Source organism: Miniopterus natalensis, chromosome 12 (assembly GCF_054644295.1).
Source record: "Miniopterus natalensis isolate mMinNat1 chromosome 12, mMinNat1.hap1, whole genome shotgun sequence".
NCBI lineage: Eukaryota > Metazoa > Chordata > Mammalia > Chiroptera > Miniopteridae > Miniopterus > Miniopterus natalensis.
The window spans coordinates 12,751,181-12,772,118 of NC_142092.1; the positions used below are offsets into that span (position 1 = coordinate 12,751,181).

The 20,938-nt window shown below is 41.2% G+C and overlaps 1 protein-coding gene across 5 annotated transcripts in view; it reads left to right on the forward strand.

Annotated features, from left to right (window-relative positions):
* LINGO2 (leucine rich repeat and Ig domain containing 2) overlaps window positions 1–20,938 on the forward strand; it is a 1,050,275-nt gene that overhangs the window by 330,537 nt on the left and 698,800 nt on the right. The gene's annotated exons all lie outside the window — the stretch shown is intronic.

A 20,938-nucleotide genomic window follows, 5' to 3' on the forward strand; every position in this document is an offset into this window, starting at 1 on the left:
AGCTCTGATTCTAGGACTAAGAACTCGTGCAAGAGGTCATGATGAGTGGCAGATGATAGCGTAGAATATCAGGAGCTTGCTGTAGTGAAAGACACGCCACGGTGCATGCCTGCTTTAGCATTTAAGATGGGGTAGAACAGGTTCACTGCTGCAGTTCAGAATGGGACTATACTATACCATCCCATTTCTGCTTTGGGGGAAAAGGTTTGGATTTCCAACAGATTCAGTTATAAATATAAAAATATTCAGTCATTTGTGTTTGTAGATGTGAGAAAAAAACTGTTCACACTGAAAGACCAGCTCATCCAGAGCTGGTTCCTTCTTTTTGACATCAAAATATGGGCTACTTCGGTGAACCAGGAGTATAGGGGAGAGACTGGACAGCCCTGTAAGCAGATAATTAGAATAAAACGTAATATGTGCTGTGATCAAAACATGAATCAAGTGCCAATGAAGAGTAAAGCCTGACTCAGGCAGTGCTATTTGGACTAGCGTTCTCTGGGTGGACCGGGGAGGAAGAGTGTGGAGGAATACTGGAAGGACATGGCTGGGTCAGTATTCCCATATGGAAACGTTTATTTTTGTCCTTTTGATAATCATGTGGGATGTGGCTAAATTTTTTTTGTATGTGTGGAGCATTGTGAGCCAATGGTTATTTTCTAGAAAATTCCAAGAATAGTGGTTGAGGGGCAGTTCATATCATTTTCAGCCACCCTGATAGAGAAGATCAGAGAAGATCTGTGGTTATATAGAGAAGATAAGACAAAAATATATGTTTCATAAAATATCATATTCTAGCAGCTTTGGAATTATTGAACTAAGTTGAATCACTGGTCTAAGTTTCTCATGACATTTCTTTTGTCTTTAAGTTTCTATAAGAAATATAATTTAAACAAATGGTATGAGATATTTATAAAAATTATAACAAGCTGCATAGGTAAAGAAAATGACACCAGCAATAACGCATTAAGTGTGGAAAACAATGCCTTTGTTTTCATTATATCAGGTAAATATGAAAGGAAATGCTAATAAGAATGGATTTCCTTTTAACACCTTGACAGCAAGTGCTTTTCTTTATTGATATTACTTTACCACTAAATTGAGAATAATTTTCTAAAAATCAAATTTAAATTAACTAAAAGGTTTTTACTTAACGTGAGCGATTCTAAGAGTTCTGAAATTAAACTTGAGAAAAGAATATACATAGAACAAGCAACATTAGAATGAAAATAATATAAGGCCTCCCCTTTTCTTTATATGCTTCTTTGAAGTCTGGTGCTGCAAAATTTGTTTATATATTCTTTACTAATTGATATGGAAGAGAAGAGTAAAATAATAAATGTACATTGAAAGCTACATTGCGGTTGGAGGTTACTCTCATGATTTGGTCATAGAAGCAATGGAAATGTCCCTAGGAAGGTGCCCTGGCTCTATAACGAGGGATTATTGGTGAAAGTCAATAACCATGCCTCCAGCTTATAGCACTGACTCTGTGCCTTTCCTTTTTTTCTCTTATTCAGCCATCCATCTGTATCCCCTTCCATCCATCTAGAAATATCACCTATTAATGCTTTACTAATTTCTGCTGTTTCTCATATTGTTCTTGGTGTAATCATCTCCAGTCCACATTTTCTCTTTCTAAATTTCAATGTAGGCTCCTGATAAACATTTCTGACCGACCTAGGCTTAAATTTGATCCCTGCCACTTTCTACCCGGGCAAAGTACCCACCTTATCTATATTACTTGTTTTTGGTCTAAAGAAATAAAAAGTAAAAGAAAAAGAAGTAAAGTGGGAAGGCTGAAGGTTGACTGGAGCGTTTTATTACTTATGTCATGTGGGTGCACTTAGAACCCCGTGCCGTTCCTTCTGTGAGAATTTCTCTGTTAAGTTTGTTATTGTGTAATATCTGTTTTCCAATATGAAGGTAGTCTTTTTTTTTTTTTTTTTATTTTCCGAGAAAAATTAATCTTCCCTGAAGGCTTATTTCATAGGAAGTAAGAAACTCAGTAGGAAATTGACAACGCAAGTAAGAGACTAACAACATCAGCACATATTCTTAAACTCGGGTAGAGTTAAATCTCAAACATGGCCAGTTCAGTGCTAATTTCTTTTTTTAAAAATAGGGCTACAGAAGGCATCTGATGTATGAGTCTGCAGAATCCTTTGTGGATATTAATTTATTACTAAAAGAAACCGCAGCACTTACCCTTCTTGAGAGAGAAGGAACTCTGCTTCCTTCACGGTTGAAAGCCCCACTGTGGTCCTGGCCTCCTGCCCTTCCCATGTGAACCCAGTGCTGTGGGGAATGGTCAGGTTCTCCATATTGTGTTAATGTGTGTGCATGCTTGTGTGCACACATGTGCATGCATGTCTGTGCATGTGCATGTGTGTGGGGGCAAGAGGAGGTGCCTGTTATAAAATCATATAGAATTATAAATTACAAATGTATTATAAACCCACCCAGCACTAGTTAGTACTAAACTGTCTTTAATTCATCTCCTCCTTTGGGGAGCTAAGTCCCCTCGCTTGCACTGTCTGATTGGCCTCTTAACCGATTGTCCTGCTTCTAACCTCTGTGTCTGTCTACCTGTGTTTCGTTGAATGGCCAGGGTTCTCTTCGTGAAACAGATGTGTTCATTTCAGTTCTTGTGTTGAAAGCCTTCTGTGAGTCCTGTTTGCTCTAAGAGAAAACCCACAGTCTTAGCAGGTGATTTCAAGTCATCCACAGTCTGCTTCCAATCCATTTTTACAGCTGTATCCTTTATTATTACCCTCCCACCCCTTGCCCATAGCCCCACATCAGTGCTACGGCTGTGTCCGACTGTCCTCACTCCCCGAATGAACTTGCTTCACTCCTGCCCGGCCTCCTTCAGCCCAGGAGGCAGGCCTTTCCCTTCAAGGTCCTTTGTTGCAATGTTACTCATCCCTCAAGGCCTAGTGAAATGTCCCCTTCTCTCATCTAGTTCAGATCAGATCTCTCATTCCCTCATCTGTGGGTTGCAGCACTCTCTTTTTATTTATATTATAGCAATGGGGATTTTTATCCTGGATTTTATGGAAGAATTCTGATTTCCAATAACCTATCCTGTTGTCAGACAGCGCTTCACTAGATTTGGTTCTGAGTGTATGTTCCTGATGATTATGGCATTTATATTATGCCTGATATGTCTAAATATATATCTGTTTTTTTACCTCCTTAATTTTATCTTTCTGGGAAAAAGAAGTGTACAAATAAATAATTATTTATAAATTAAATACTGTGCCTTTTCCTTTTCACTTCCCACATGTAGTCTCCTAAGTGATAAGAAAATCCAAACCTACCTCTTTCTCTCTCACTCCCTCTCCTGTGTTCCTTGACAGCCCCCAGTCGCATTCATATGCACAGTAGGAACTCAATAAGTAGGAGTTAAATTGAAATGATTCAGTAGAACAAAAAGGTGGTTAACCTCTACAGTGTCACTGTCCCTGAGGTCCCTCCGGTGAAGAAGCTGGGTGATTACAGAAAGGGTCTGGGAGGTTGCCCTGGCCTGTGTAATGCAAGTAACTGCACTGGTGCTGAGAACAGTGCCTGGCCGCCTCAGAAGCTCTGTGTTATTCCTGGAAGGCAGTCCGCAGGCTGTCTCCCTCTGGGGGTTAACCATCCTCATTTAAATGACTGCCAGACTCCCCCCCCTCTGCTCGCCTCTTCCTCTCGATTATCTGTGACTCCCTAATGTTCTCCCAAGACTAGGATAACCTCACTTGGTCACGATTCTTGGCGTATGTATCTAATCAGGTCAGAGACTGGTGAAATTTAAATGGGGAGAAAAAAGGTATCACCTCCCTTTTCCCCAATCAAAAGCTAATCTCCCAAATTTAGCACTTCCTTCCATTACAAATGTAGGCAATAAACCGAAGTAAGATTAGCAATACTTGTGACTTTGTTACTAAGAGAAATCAGACACTTTTGTACCACATTATAGTTGTTGTGATCTTTGAAATTTTTATAAGCTCATCTCTAGTTTAAAATTAATTTTTGGTATTATTGTACCCACTGCTAGATTACATATGAATATATCACAATGATTAACATTTTGGTAATAAATTTTAATGTAATTCCTTTTGTTATCCTCTGTATTTTGTTTTATGCAGTTAAAACCATTATTCTGAGAAGTATCCTTAACCAGATTGCCAAATGGCATGAAAAAAGGGAAGAACACAGGGTCTATCCAGTAGAATTTAGAGCACTTGGGTAAGAATATAATATTTACTTCCATTAATTCAGACTTATACTGAATTTCTATTATGCTTTTAATTATTATAAAAATTATATATATTCATACCTTCATATGGCTGAGCAGTTTACAAAATGCAACCTCCAAGTCATTCACCCCCCACCTAATTTCCAAAGATAACTATTGTGACTGACTGTGGCTATTTTGCAGGATATTGGCTACACATACACTGTAAAACAGATCTAGATCTAAATCTAGATCTAGATAGACAGATGTATATATATATGTTTATTTAGTGCACTGTCACATATAATCCACATGCTGCTCCTGCTCCACATTGATCTTTTTTAAAAAATTTATCTTTATTGTTGAAAGTATTACAGATGTCCCTCCCCCCCCCATTGATTCCCCTCAACCTGGCATCCACCCCAGCCCCCCACAAGCCTTCTCTACACTTTTGTCTGTGTCCATAGGTTATGCATATACATCCTTTGATTAGTCCCTCCCACCCCTCCACCCCCCACCTCCACCTTCCCTCTGAAGTTCCTCAGACTGACCCCTGCTTCTATGTTTCTGTATCTAAATAGCCAAGTCATACTCTCAGCTCACAGTGGTTTTGTAGTCAAGAAACTTTCCATGTCTTTTCATTTCTCTTATTGTTAAACACTATTTTCATCTACAATAAGTTAAACCAGTGTTTTGTTTTTTAAGATTTTTTATTGATTTTTAGAGAGAGGAAGTGAGAGGAAGAGAGAGAGAAACATCCATGTGAGAGCATATCCATTGGCTGCCTCCTGCACTCCCCCTACCGGGGATAGAGCCTGCAGCCCAGGCAGGTGCCCCGACAGGGAATCTAACCAGCGACCTTTCAGGGCACAGGATGACACCCAACCAACAGAGCCCCACCCGCCAGGGCTTAACCAGTGTTTTAAACTAAACATTTTTTTGGTACAGAATCTCTAAATTTACCCCTACTAATTTTCACCCTGCATCATTGTCATAACCTAATCAAATCATTTAGATTTCCAAATATGCTTTTCAGCATATTAGTTACCACTCACATCTTTGTAATCATCAGATGCCTTCAGATCATTCAACAACCCAGGTATCGAGTGTCGGTCATTCGTCAGGTGCTATTCTAACCATGTTATATATATTTATTCATAGTTCCAACAACCTTATGGGATGGGTGCTATTGTTCATTTTACAAATCAGGAAACTGAGGCACAGAGTCACCTTCATAGTAAGTGCCCAAGGTTTACAGGCAGTAAGTACCTGGCTTACTAAGTGCGAACTTACTAGAAATGAACACGTTAGGTCAAATAGTAGATGAAATTTTAGGGTGCAACTAGAAACCGTGAAGGGGGTGTCAAGGGAGCAGACTTAAGATGAGCACAAGGGGGAGTAGTTACGTAGAACTAAGTCTGAAACTAATGAGCTCCCTCTCCCTAGTTACAGTCTAAGGGACCCCAGATGACTACCTGTCATGCATGTTGTAGAGATCTCTGCTTTGGCAGAGAGACTGGAGGGTTGACCATTAAGTCTCCTGGTAGTCTAGGGTTCTGTGGACCTGCTTCAGATAAATACCTTGGCTTCTTTTTTTTTTTTTAATCCTCACGCGAGGATATGTTTTTCATTGATTTTAGAGAGAGAGGAAGGAGAGGGAGAGAGAGAGAGAGAGAGAGACATCGATGTGAGAGAGACACATCGATTCGTTGCCTCCCAGATGGGCCTGGACTTGGGACCGAACCTGCAACCTGGGTAAGTGCCCTGGCTGGGAATCTAACCTGTGACCCCTCAGGGTAACCAAGCACGCTCCAGCCAACTGAGCCATACTGCCCAGGGCGACACCCTGACTTCTCTCAACATCATTTCTATATGCTATGCCCCTAATTTTTACTGAAAAATTGTTGTGCTTTTACTAGATCTTTCTTTGTAGAGCAAAAGGTATAATACTCTCCTCAGTTTCAAAAGCTGTTGGTTAGTATACAGACATCACTGTAACAGCTGATAGGATGGTAATATTGATGGCTCTGGAGGGAATAAAAACAAATCACTCCTGAGTGACCAACGGGCAGAGCTCATGCACACTGGTCTGGCCATGTAGGTTGTCACAGCCTGGATTTCTTCTGACTGGTGGCTGTGTTCGTCTGAGTTTAGTGCCCATTATTCTTTTAATCTTTTCTATATCACTATGATCTGCCTCCAGTTAGTTTCCGTTGAGTTAATCAGCTCCTCATCAAACCCCCAGCTTGTGTCTTGGCATAATGCAAACCAGAGGGGCTAGACACTGGGGCCAGAAGAGTCACAGGGAATGGAGTTAATGTCTGGGCTACCCATGACCCAGAAGTCCATCAGCACCAAATTTCAAGTTTAACTCAGAGAAAGAGTTATTTACAGTAATTTTATTAGCTACAGAATAATTTCTGCAGTTCCTTCCAGAACTTTCCCGACTTGACTTTTGGAAGAGGGGGGCCGTGACTCCAACTTGTCCGTGGAGAGAGTTTCTCTTCCTTCCTGGGTGCTCTTGGTCTTACATTGTCCTCATCATTTCTCAAACCTTGATGCTCCCACACTGTGCTAGACGTCTGGGCTTATATTCTTCTTCCATGTTCATCACCGGCAGGTTGGGAAGCAAATATTCAAGATTGCACAGAACAGGTACGTTTCCTTGGCAAATATGTGAAGTCAGATTATCATCGGGTAGATCAAGAAATACAGGCTAGAGAGCTAATGATCATCGAGTTATAGACCAGCTGAAATCCAGACCATGGTTGAGGAGTTTAGAGACGAAGATATTCGCTCATTTCCACTAAAGCCATACATATTTCTTTTAACCACTTAGGGTATTTTTCTCTCTTCCCCAGAGAACTGTATTGTTTCGATTCTCTTTTACCCACCAAGAAGCTCAGTCTTTCACAATATATATTCAAATAAAGCCATCAGGAAGAGCTGATTCCCAAGTATTATCTTTTATTAATTTGATTTTTAACATTAAATTAAAACTTTCACACATGTTGGATGAAACAATATCTCCTCAATGGAAATTTGAAAGGGACAATACAGCTTTGAAAACTCTTTGGTATTATGAAATTTAAAAAAAAGATTAACTTTGTCTAAGAGAAGGAATAGGTGATAGAAATGTTCTGTGCATGGGAAAATTGCTGCTTTTAAACCGGTTTTATTCAAGTAGTGAAAAAATGGTGTGTTATACCCAACACACAGCATTAGAGAAGTCTCCTTTGAGGGCTGATGTTTGCTTTGTGGTTAAAGAGAATGGGTCTGGGTGGGTTTTATGCATGATGAAAATTAATGCACTTCTAATTATTCTCTGGCTATTCACTGCTTAATTTTGGAATCTGTAGAATCCAATTAGAGGGGAAAAAGTCTAATAAGCCACATATGTTACCAATCAATTTATATTTATTTAAAACTATTAAGGGGCCTTTCTATAGGTAACATTTAATAAGAAAAATAAAAGTATTGAAACCATTTCTGATACCCTTTGGGAGTGAACTGAAGATCCAGTGTGAAGAAATTAGGCATCTACATTTGTCATAGACACCTGGCAATGTGATGTGTGATAATTGTTAAATACCTTATGTTAAAAAAAAACCGAAGCAAAACACTAGAAAGAGAGAAAGCGAAACAGAGGTTCCTCCAGGTGCCAACTCAGGCTTGGAGCATTATGAGCTGGGTCTCAACCCATGGAGAAAATTTCAATAGGGGAGGCTGGAAGATAGGACATGGGTCTGAGATGGGCATAGAGAGAATGTTATAAGTAAATAGAGATGGGAAGTGTACCTACTATTTGGAAAATAGCAGATAGACCTATTTTACAATGCAGAAAGACTGAGGCAGGATGGTGGCTTTCCAAGCGTTTAGCAACAAATCTACCTTTCTTAAAAGAATGTGTTTATGGAAATCCTTACATAAAAAAATACAGATAAAAACAAGTTGCTCTGATTGAAGCTGGGAAAGTCAGGATGGCAAGTGCTAGAGAAGCTGATCGGAGTTCTTGATAACAGTGTGGAGTTATCAGAAAGCTTCTTGATATTTAAGCGCTGTATTTTTGCCTGTTTAGCTCTGCAATTAGACTCTTGCTGGCCAGACTCTTACCTGGATTCCTGATTTACACACTTGTGATTCCCACTCTATTTCTAGATTTCAGCAGCCCTCCTGGACCCTAGATTCTGTTCTCCTTTAGCCAGTTCCTGCTCCCAGGTCCTTTTACCTGATTCTTCACTGCTATTTGTTTAGACTTTGCTTCTTCCAGTCTACAGCTTCACTCAATGGTGGGTAACAGCTTTAGCCAAGAAAATCCACCCATTCTGAGGACGGTGTCATGAAACAAGTATTAGGTAGAAAGAAAGGAACTGAGGAGGCATCTGTGGGAACAGAAAGGAAAGGACCTTTGCTTTACCATGGAAGATTGAATAGCACTTGTGATGGGTTAGGTATAGAAAGTTAAAGACTTCCAACAAACAGGACTTAAAGGTTTGGATCAAAATGCAGAAAGCAAACACCATAATAAAATAAGCCTAAGTAACTACCAATATGCATATAGCCTTGATGGTCTGCAGAGAGTATCCTCTTGCATTCTCAAACTCACCCTCATAACAACCCTGAAAAGGAGATTTTGCATTTTTGTGCTATAGAGGAAGAGGGAAAGAGGTCAAGTGCCCTGCTCAAGGTCATAGCATAAGTTAGTTTACACTGTCAGCTTAACACTCATTTTATGACTCCAGATCCCGTCTTTAATCCATGGTAAACACCTGATACTGTACAAAGCATAAGGTATTTTTTATTTGTTTGCATACTGGGTCCTGTGATGAGGGCCACCTTTACCATTAGTCACATTTAACAGGTTAGGAAATGCATGGCATGCATGTTGAGTCGCTCTTTCTGTTCTAGTGAAAGGCATCATTAATCAACCATCCCAGCCTTTCCTGCTGAGCCTGGATGCTGCCTCACAGTCTTTCTCAATATGTTACTCTAGACAACCACTACTCATAAATCAGAGTTGTCTAAAGGTTGCCATTCTGGCACTAGAATCTTGAAATGACACATATACTGTGGTACAAAAGTCAATAAAATGACATGCCTGGTTTCTAGTCCCTAAGGATAGCCCTTTAAATTCTCACTTCTGAGGTCAGTTAACCCCTATAGCATCAGATCAGACTTGTTAAACAGGCCCTATCTAATCAAGTGCCTACTAATTGGGCTTATACCTTGATTCCTGGGACTAAGCTCCTACTTTCCACGCAATGCCTAGAAACGGATGTTCTGTCTTGTTCCGCACTCACAGAATTCTGTTGCAAAACCCAGTTCCTCCAAGCTGAGATCCTGTCATGAGTTCTTCCCTATATTTCAAGAGACTAGAGTCCTGTTCTCATGGTCCAGTTATCTATTACAGTGAAACAAATCATCCCCAAATTTCACAGGCTTGCGGGAATAATAAATATTAACCTTTAGCATAAATCTATACCTTTAGTAGGGCTTTTCAGAAATGGCTCCTCTCTTCTCCATGGGATTTCAGCTGTTTTTCTTTTGTTTGTTTCCTGATTGGCAGTTAAATACAGAAATTATAGCTTAGTAATGAAAGGTCATGCACCGAGGTCAATGTACATATACATTGTGTCCCTCAAAAATGTATACACACTTTAATAGCTGATAACTCAATAGATGTTTCTTTCTTTTCATATTTAATCCATTGGAATCAATAATTATTCAAAGTGTGTACATTATTGGGGGACACCCTATATATTTATCACTTTAATCTATGCATGTCCATGTACTCATCTGAAAAATTACAAGGTATGGCCTAACAGGTACTAGAGGGCCTCAAAATAAAACAAAGCAAACAACAACAAAAGTAATGTTGATAGGTATTGAGCCTCATTTCACTCACTGAAGATCCATTTTCAAGGAGGGTCATTTACAAGGCCCGCAGTTTGATGCTGTCTCTGGTAACTAATCCAGGGATGGGGGCTGGAGCCTTTAGTTGTCTCTCTCTACAAGGGCCTCTTAGGCTCATTCACAGCATGGTGCCTGGGTTTCAAAAGTGAGCATTCCAAGAGTGTGGAGCCTTCTGATGGTATAATCTCAGAGCTACTTCAGCCATTTTCAGTTGGTCAAAGCAATGACAAAGGCCACCCAGCTTGGGGAGAGGGGACATAGATTCCACTTCTTGATGAGGGGAGGTAACAAAGTTCTAGAAGACCTAGATATCTCAAGATATTGTTAGGGCAACCTTTGGACAGGGTAGCCCATCACAGTCTCTCTGCAAGACTCTATTGCCTTTTTTAATTGAGTTACTACCAGATTACTTTCCCATCTTCTGAGACTGACCTCCTTCCTGCCTGCTGCCAGATGTCCCAGGCGCCATCTGCCCAGATCTCAATTCCCACTGCCATGATTTATCATGCCGCTGTGATGACATATTCTTGTATTTATAAATCCACCTAATGCCAGCTTTGGCACACACCCAGAAGGTCTTTTTGAACTTGAAGTTTCTGGTATCCCATCACCTAGAAGATAAGATGACTGAGAGAGAGAAAAACAATTAAAAGGCATGTTTTTTTAGAGCCAGGTGAACCTGGTTTCTAATCCCAGCTTAATAACACTCTGGGAAGCTTACCTCTCTTGGCCTCAATTTCCTCTTCTATCCAGTGAGTATAATATATTTTTCATTTCGTAATTGTGAGAATTAAATATGTTGATACAGTAGCAGGTTTATTGAGTAGCCTAAAAGCTGTGTGGCGATAATATAAAACATTTATTTTTTATTCAATTACTACTTTGAACCATGCTCTGTTTTTACCCGTTGTTTTTGGTACTGGGTGTCCTCTAAGGCATTTTTCCCATTTCTTGTTACTTTGTTTCAGTTTCATTACATCTAAAACTCCCATCTCGGCTCCGTTTAAGGTCTCCGCCTCCCCATAGCGCGGGGGAGATTTATCTGGGCTTTTCTGGAGTGGCGAGGGCCTGGTTCACCTGCGCTAATCCACTGCCTCCCACTCATGCCTGTGGGGCGGAGATGGGGCCTTGTGCTGAGTTTGGTTGAGTGTGGTTGCCCTGTGAGAGTCTCCCTCCTTTTCTGAGTCAGGCCTCCATGAGGTAGGCGGGCACGTGGCCATGGCAGAGAAGAGGAAGGGTCTCGTCATCTGGGCGTCATTCAGAAGCACCCCTAGTCTGGCTCTGAACAGAGTGGTTGCCTGCTGCTCTTGGTCTCTATTCATGGTCATCTTGACTGTGGAGGAGACAGTGTCCAGCTGCACCCCGGCTCCCTGTCAGTGAGGACCCCCCGACAGAGAGGAAGCATCGCCTCCAGCCCTCTGCAAGCCTGTGCCCACCCCTCCAATGACCGTTTCCTTGCCTGGCCATTGGTCACCTGGCTAGTCCTAACTGACCTGTGTGCTGCCTCATGTAGAACCAGAAGAGCCATGGAGGGCGTCATGGAACAGAAGTGGGGAAGTCCTCCCATCCTTGGCTTCTCAAGCACCTTACCCCAGCACTCTTTCTTCCCCCCCCCCCCCCGCCGCCTTACCCCTGTCTCTGTTCGCTCTGTGGTGTGTGCTGCCAGAGCAAGTGCAGCCACTTTAGCAATGCCCAGCTGAGAAGCCAGCCCAGGTACATTGTTCCCAAACTCCAGGGCATACACTGTAGGCTTTTCAAGAGCTGTTTCACAGTGTTCTGCTTGGAGGGCAGCATTGGGCTCAGGCCCGTAGCAGGTACATCTGGAAGAAACCAACCCAAATTTGAGGTTATCAACTGCTCCTTTTTGCAAACTGCCCTGATCTATATGAGTGAGTCCCTAAGAACCTTCTCCATCACTTGTTTTGTAGGGGTGGGCATCCCACCAGAAGGAATGTTATTACTATTCCCCCTGCTTATTTGTGTTAATAATCTTCCAGCTTGGCTACTGTGCAGGTTTTTATTCCCTGCTCCTCATGGTGGGGGAAAGCTCAGGAAACAAAGAAGCAGAGTTTCAGCAACTTTCCTGGGCACGGCAGTGTTTTGTCTAATAGGAATTGAATATAATCGGGGGCCTCTCCAAGGCATGTCCCTCAGCAGTGCACCCCGTGGATGCTCACCTTGGACACCTGGGCTGTCTATTTCTGAAACCAGCATGCTGTTTGGGGGATTTATTTATTTTCCCAACAACTCATGTAAATCATTGCCTGCTCCTATTTTAGTTAGATACCAACAGCCTCTTTAGAAGTTCCGGGCATATTAAAAATACTAGCTGTGAATGTAGCAGGGAAGGAGGCTCTGCATTGTTCAGTTTTTCCTGAAACAGAACCATCAAAAGAAGGCTTGAAGTCTTGCTTATGAGGCTGGTGTTTCCTCCGCCCCTTACCAAAGTGTGTGCGTGGGGAAGGGGTGCCCTTTCTGGAAGCCTGTAAGCTGTCAGAGCTGTGAGGGCTGCTATTTCTGTGCTAAACTGATTATTGGCCTTCACTGAATATTCAAAGCTCTGTTAGTCAAGACCCCCACTGTTTCTTAGGGGATAAAACCTGGGTAGACTTCCAAGTTTCGGTGCCCACTCTGTGCTTTAACAATGGCCCCAGGACTGCTATTTCCAACTGAATCTGGAAGGGGGGATCAATTATATTCTCTTGTTTATATTTGCCAGTTATGTGTGCCAATTTTTTGCAAATTATTTTTAAAGTGCTCTACCCTCAATTTTTAAACCATCAATGCTCTGAATCTATATATGGACCCCAAACCGGGTGGAACCGAAACCCGTTTCCCACTCTTCTGGCTTTGACTGTTGCAAGGTCTATGTCCCCCTGTAGCAGTACATGATGTGGTCCTCTTAGGGCTGTTCTGCTAGTTGCATCTCCTTCAGCATCCGTAAGGGAAATTTAGAATGTGCTTCCAGTTGGCCTATGGTTTCTAATGCCACTTTCATTCTCTCATCTTTCCTGCTGAAAATTTTCTAAAGGGTCCCCAATTTCCTTGCTCAGTGCGGTGCACAAGGCCTTCTACAGACCTGCCCCTAAGCCTCCCTCCCCATCTGTTCTACAGCAAACACACTTTCCTAAGCCAGGATCACCTCACTCCATAATCCTGGAATGCCCAGGCAATACGGATTTTGGTATTCTATTACTTGCTGGTGTGACATTTTTAATGTTTCATGAGATTTAGTCTTGCCTCGCATTGGCTATCCCTAGTTAAACTGAGTGACAGATCAGTGTCAATATGGTGCCTGTACACGAATAACCCCCAAGTGTTCAGCAAACGACAGTTAATTTACTGAAAGCTGGAAATGACCATTTGACTCCGAGGGTGAGGGATTTTAGCGAGGGGTGGCGGTAGGTGTGGACAAGCAAATTCTCTATGCGTGCCTTCCCCCTTCTGTGGTAGGAGGGAGGCCACAAAGAGCAGAAAGACAACGTATAGAATATGTAGCTTCTGTTGCCCTGGATGCTGTGATTATGGGAACTTTGGAGACTCCTAAAAAGCTGTGGACATGAGCTCCTGACTTCATGGTCAGCACCAGTACAACCAATCTCCCTTCTACTCACCCTCCTCTCTTCCATTTTCCTAAATCTCTCCCCTGTGATATTTGTTCTCATCTTTGCACTGGCACAATGATTGCACCGAAGGCCGAAGTTGCTAGTTGACTTGGATTCTACTTGGAATGTAGTATGACTTTGTCTTTAGCTTGAGGGTTTTCATTCTGGATGGAAATGGACAGGCCCATAGCAGCCCATGGCCACCATGAAATGCATTAACTCTATTTCCTTAGTTTCTCTTTTTTCCACAGCTAGAATGACAGAAATCATGCCGTGTTTTTATTTTGTTTCTTCCTCCCAGCAAACATGTACCCACCTCACTCATTCGTCAAACATTTCTGAACTCTTACTGTTTGCAGGATTTTGCTGATCTTTGGTGGTGAGATGGTGAATAAAACACAGCTGCATTCTCATAGGGCTTACAGTCCTTCTGCTGTCTAATATAGTAGCCACTAGCCACATGTGTTTTTAGATGACAATTAATTAAGTTAAAATTGAATCTCATAGTCACACGAGCCACATTTCGGTTGCTCGGTGGCCACATGTGGCGTGTGTGCTGTGCACAGCACCAGGCCATGCCCGTTGGTACAGGAAGGTCTGTTGGGCAATGCTGGTGGACTCCAGTGGGGGAAGTAATCCCGTTTACCTTTTGCCTTTTATTAAGCACATATTATGTGTCTGGCCCCGAGCTAAGAGGTGTGCTCCTGCCTTCCTAACACACTCTTCTTTTTTGGGGGAAACTGCTTTCTCCTTTCCTTCCTTCCTCCCAATGGGGCAACCAGTAGTATCGTTTCATCCTGGCAGCATCCTGTTGCGATGGGGCCAGTATCTCATTGAACAGGAGGGAAAGGCGAGGCGTGGAAGATTTAAGGGCGGTCTGAAGCGATGTGTTGTTACCAACTTTACATAATCACTGATTTCAGAGCTGATTTCAGTCAGATTTCAGAGCTGAGGCAATGTGTGACCCTCATATTTAGAGCTAGATTAAAGGGTGCCTAGAGCACTGCTCTGTAAGTGGATTGAACACCCCTGGGGTTACTCCAACATCTGATGCCAGTTTATTCTGGTCTCCAAGTGTGGCTCTCACATAATGGCCAATTGGTTCCCACTCCTATAGAAGAAGGCAGCAGTTTTAGGAGAAACGAAACAAAATCCTCACAGCTATAATCCTCACTACATGAATCTTGAGCAAGTATTTAAAGAATGTGGCTGTGAAGGAGCATCAAATTATTATTATTTTTTTAACCCTCACCTGAGAATATCTTCCATTGCTTTTCAGAGAGAGTGGAAGGGAAAGAGAGAGAAAAAGAGATAGAGAGAGAGAGGAGCATAGATGGGTTGCCTCCGACACGTGCCTCAACCAGGGCTGGGGATCAGTCGCCCCCGATCTGTCTGCGGGCAATGCTCTAACCACTAAGCAAACCGGCTAGGGCCAGAAAATCAAATTATTAACCTTTTCAGGGTACTTATATATCTTGGTCTGGGGGATAACGGTGTTTAGGATCTAACATACTTGATAAGTTAGTGGCCCGGTGATGTAATTTAGCAATCCCATGCTCATATTTATTCCCTCTTTCAGCATGTACTTTATCATGATCTGTTCTGTGTCTAAGTAGTAGAAATGCAATGTTGAAGAAAGTGTCCTCCCCCAAGGAGCTTGCAGTCTAGTGAAGAACCCCAAGCATTACAATACAATAGTGCTTGACTGCTGTGCTCTGGTAGACACTCCAGCTTACAGAATGGGAAGACATCATCTCAGGGGAACTCTGACAGTTAGGAGAGATGGGAAATCCATGCAAATTACTATAACACTATTTAAATTTTGGAACATGCAATAGTGGTAGAATATACAAATGTGCCATATTAAATATTGTATAATGAAACACTTATCATAAATGTTGTGGATGTATAAAAGAAGAGATATAGCTGTCAATTTGGGAGGGGAGGAAGGAAGAATGATGGCTGGGGATTAGGGAAGGTTTTACCAAAGTGGTGAAATTTGAGCTGACCTCCAAGACCGCAAAAATTGGATGAAAGGATATCCTAGGCAGAGGATCAGCAGGAGCAAGAGCAAAGAGATTGGGAAATGCAGGGTCTCTCCTAGGAATGGTGACATTTTCTGTGGCCCCACCCTGGTTATAGGAGGAAAGTACTAATGGATCAAGCTGAGGACAAGTTGCTGAGGACCTTAAATTCGTTATGCGAAGGAACCTGGGTCATTCATAGGATGTTGAGTGTGTCCATGATACAGAGAACAGTCAAAATGAAGATGCTTAGCTGAAAACCATCAGGCAGCAAATAAATGAACATTTGTATTTATTTGTTTAGACGATAACTGTTTAGTTTTCTCATTTGAATGGTTAAAGATTGAATGTGGCTTGTTTTGCAGAAAACAAACCCCTTTGGAATTAAGAGTGTTTTCCAGCTTTAACGTTCTTTAGTTCTTTAGTTTGTTACGAGTTGACACCCTGTGAATAATGCAGGAGGTGCACCCTTCCTAAGTGCAAATTAGGGAGTTCATTTCCTTAAGTTTTGAGTTTGATAACTGACAGGTACAGAGTCCCAGGGGCAGCAGTTAACTTCCTGCAAACTGATATAAGATTAAGTTGATGCCTCTAGAAGGGAAAGTTAATATGGGAGGTGAATTAAATTCTTTTTGCTCCAAGGAAGGGATTTTACTTAGCTATCTGCTACCTCCAGGATCTGTGCTTTAGACATGCCGAGTGCAGAGCAAGTCAAGTCCACTTCCAGACCAGCCATCTAACACTCAGAGCATTGGCTGAGACCCTACTAATAACTGCAGGCATGTCTGAGAGAATGAAAAAATTCACACCCACAGGGCTGATTCCCCATCTGGAGAGAGGTGTGAGTTCAATCATGACGTTTTGAAAGTATGAGAATTACTTTCTAGAAAGTCCTTCTTCTGTGGCCTCAAGGGCCCTTCATCTCACTCCGGGCTTTGCGTGTATAACCCTCTTACCCCATGCTTTTGTTTTTTCAATCCTTAGAAGGATGAATAGAAGGGTAAAACATATGAAAAGAGAAACAGACCTGGGCATCTAAATATAGTGATGAAGAGTCAGCTTATGAGAATGTTACATGAAATGGCAAACCAAGAAATAGACATCCAAAGGCCAAGCATGTTCACACTCTTACTCACTGTGTCTGGCCCGAAGCCGCCCATCTTCTTCCTGAGACACTCTCCCCCTGCAGGGGAGCTGTGCCTTCTCCTCTTCAGTTGTTATGTCCTAGTGGGGCCATCAACCATAGAGCCCGGCGCCTAGGCCACAGTTGATGATTTTATGAGGGACTCCTGATCAGAGCCTGGCCAATTCAATTCCTTTCTTGAGCTGTTTCAAGCTATAAATATTTATATATCTATATATGTATATCTATATGTATGTTATATGTCTATCTATCATTTATCTATCTGTCATCTATCTACCTATCATCTATCTATCTATCTATCTATCTATCTATCTATCTATCTATCTATCTATCTATCATCTAATCTATGTCTGTCATCTAATCTATATCTATCATCTAATCTCTATCTGTCTATCATCTATCTATCTATCTATCTATCTATCTATCTATCTATCTATCTATCTATCTATCTATCATCTATCTATCTATCTATCTATCTATCTATCTATCTATCTATCATCTATCTATATCTATCTATCTATCTATCTATCTATCTATCTATCTATCTATCTATCTATCTATCTATCTATCATCTATCTATCTATCTATCTATCTATCATCTATCTATCTATCTATCTATCATCTATCTATCTATCATCTATCGTCTATCATCTAAAGACCAGAGGAACGGCCCCTTTTTAATACTGAAACTTTAGAGCTTGGGCTCAGCTATTGGTCCTATTTCTGCCACATGGAGATGGTTGTCCTGGGAGAAGGAAGCTGCTATGCAGAGAGAAGCAGGGGGAAAGTAGAAGCAGCACTGGCTGCATCCCAATGTCTATGTCATTGTCCCTGACAAGCTAAGTCTCTGTGCCTGCTAAGATGATATGGAACAGCCCAGTAGGCAACCAATTCATTTTGCTTTTGTTCTAACTTAGTTAAGATACCTTTTTATTGCTTGCAGCCAAGACATTCTTTATTAATACAAAAGAATGGGTATACCTGAACTTCTTTTAAATTTTAAATCAAATCTCTATATGTTTCAAAAATTACTGGCCACTGTATTGAAGTCTTCCTCTTTTCTAAGCACATAACTTTTCTAAGCACACAACTTTCTCTCTTTAGTGTTTAGGGTTCTTTAGTGCTTCAGCAAAACTTATGAACATGTTAAATTCCCGAACCTGGATTCCCACGTTGCCATGGGGAGAAGGTATGACTTTCTTACTTGCTTCCTCACACCCACAGCTTTCTAAAGAGGGTAGCCTGTGAGTCCAATCAATTCATAAGCCTTGAGATCTACTAGCTGAACAACCTGCATTATAGAGTAGGGAAAAAAAGAATAATTAAATGCTCCATTGGTTACTTTTCATCAGTTCGCATGTCGTACTTTCCTTTATTAATTAGGTTATAGCTAATTCACAGTGTTATTAATTTTTTGTATTTAAAAATTTTGTCCTTAAAATTAGCTCAAAGTATTTATTTTTTCTCAGTAAAGCAGATATCTAATTCATTTCTACAAGGTTTAATTGTGTGAATTCTTTATTAAATCTTTTTTTTTCTTTGCATTTGTTCTTAGCAGTTGCCAGGCAACTCCTATGATACTTGGCAAAATATACTTAGAGGGTTTTTGTAGAATAAAATTAGTAGAGGCATAGGCCCCTTTAATGACGGATATTACAGTTGTTCAGATGTAACATTAGCCACTATGAATTATTATTTAATGTTATACTAAATGGGATTTTCTGTCCATTTGTAACCTGGGTCTCCCACCTACAGCTTGCCTAAATTGCAAAGAATATCTTAATTCCAGATTTTAAAAGTAAGTGAGGTTAATAAAAAATATATAATGACTCTTTTATTGAGTTTTAAAAGGTGACTGAAGATAAATGAATTTGCCTAAGTATTTTCTCTCGGATTCAGACAGCTGCCCTTGGCGAAATGGCTCAGGAAAAAGCAATCCCTTTATTTCAGATTTTCTATTGAGCAATAATTAGAAAGGCCAAGAAGGGGATACAGCTATGCTGGTTTCTTTTACAGGCAACTCCATATAAGATACGTCCTGATAATTTAATTAATATGCTATTGAACCTTCTAAACAAGTCTTATAAAAGAATGTTGGGGATATTAATGAGGAGGTCTTGTGAGATAAGTATGTTAAAGTGCTTTTGACACTACTCCAGGTTTAGATTTTTTGTGGTATTGGTGCTCGTGACAGTGATAATTGTTGCTTTAAAGTTAAGAAGGATCCAGTATGAGATCTTTCTGAGAATAACTTCTGTCTCCTACATCTTATTTTAGAGCTGATGTTTAGGCTTGGCATTGAAAAAATGAATGGGGGAGACAACTCAGGTTTTTGAGTGAATGGATACCCTCACTGGGAAACCAGATAGGTTTAGGAAAATCATGTTGTCCTATTAGTGGTGGCAACCCTCTATCTGTGCCCCGAGTCCCATTTTCTCTTCCTTCACTTTGAACTGGGCTCCATCTCTCTCGTTGCCCTCTATATTAAATTTCTCTCTGTTAGCCAGAACATTTCTTTGAGTGTGTAATGCTGTCTATATCGTTCCATCTTAAAAAGAAAAAAATATGAATAAGCAATTGTGTCTTAATTATTTGCCCCTTGACAGAGATGTCTTCATGGCTCACCTTCCTTTGCTGCTGAATTTCTTGCTGTGTGGGGGGCCTCCACTTAGTCTTCAACCAATCGTGATTTGGTCTCCCTGCACCCCGAAAGCCTTTCCCTGGAACTGCAGTGCCCGGTTCAGCTGACTTGTCCTCTCTATAGAATTTGAAACTGTTGACAGGTTCTTTTCAAGGTTCCTCTTTAGTCTTTAGTTTCATGGTTGGATCCTGCCTTCCCTCCAGCTTCTTTGAGGTTTTTATGGGTAGGTTCCAATCAAGTTATTGTTTAAATATCAGCATTGCTCAGATTCTACCTGAGTGGTTTAGTCACTCCTGAGGTTTCCCCGTCAGTTCCCTCGTGTGTGTGTGTGTGTGTGTGTGTGTGTTGTGTGGGGGAGGTCTGGGGGGGGCTTCACATTTCTTTCCTAGTTCAGAGAGACTTCACATTTCTTTCCCAGCTCTGGCTGTTCAGTCCAACTCCTTGGAACTTCTCAGTGTGTGTGACCTGAAACACCTAAAGTTTAACATGCTCCAAATAAACTCCAATCTCCCAATACATTTGTCATCCTCTCTACTCTTCCCCCCCCCCCCCACTGAATAGCATGCTCATCCACATAACTTCCCAAGCCAAAATCTGACTACTCTCCTTTCCAAGCCTAAAACTGTTGTCCTTCAAACTAGCATATCCATCTCACAAATAATTTTAAGCCTGTTTGCCCCTCTTTGGCCCTATTGTCTTGTCTCTAAACCTAGCACACCTAGAATATCTTTCCTGGTGGTTTAACCGTGTGCTCTCCCAGAGGCTGGCTCTGTGCTAGCATGGCCTTTCTCCTTGCATTTGCTTGAACAAGGACAGAGTAAGATTAAGGGAAAATTGAGCATTTTTAAAAATTTTCATAGTAGTATGTGGATAATGTTAAGAAATCATATGATATAAAAACAAATAAACACAGCTGAAAGTTAGAGAAGGAATGAAATTGGTTCTCCTAGTGAAATACCAGCAAGTGGATGTATTTTAGTGGGGATACTAAAAACATTCCTTTTTTCAGTAATGTGCAGCGATTGAGTATTTCTAATCCATCTGGATCTTCGGAACTTAGTTGTGGTTCATGTATTCACCAAATGCAAGAAATTTTAAGAATCCTGCCCAAGCCAGGCCTGGCTTTTCAATGTGATGACCTCACTGTTTTAGTTTATGGTAGTGGAATGAACTCCCACCTGCTCCCCTCTTGCATGGCTCTGCATTTCTTTCCTCTGCCAGAATTAACTGTGAGTGATGCTCGAGAGTCTTGGTATCTGGCCTGAAAGACAAAAGCTGAAGCTTCCAACCCCTCCCTGTATGAATACTGTAGTAGTTACAGGTGCATTTGACATTAGAGAATTCCGAAAATTCTCTGCTTAGGTGAAAACATTTGAGAGACTACACCCT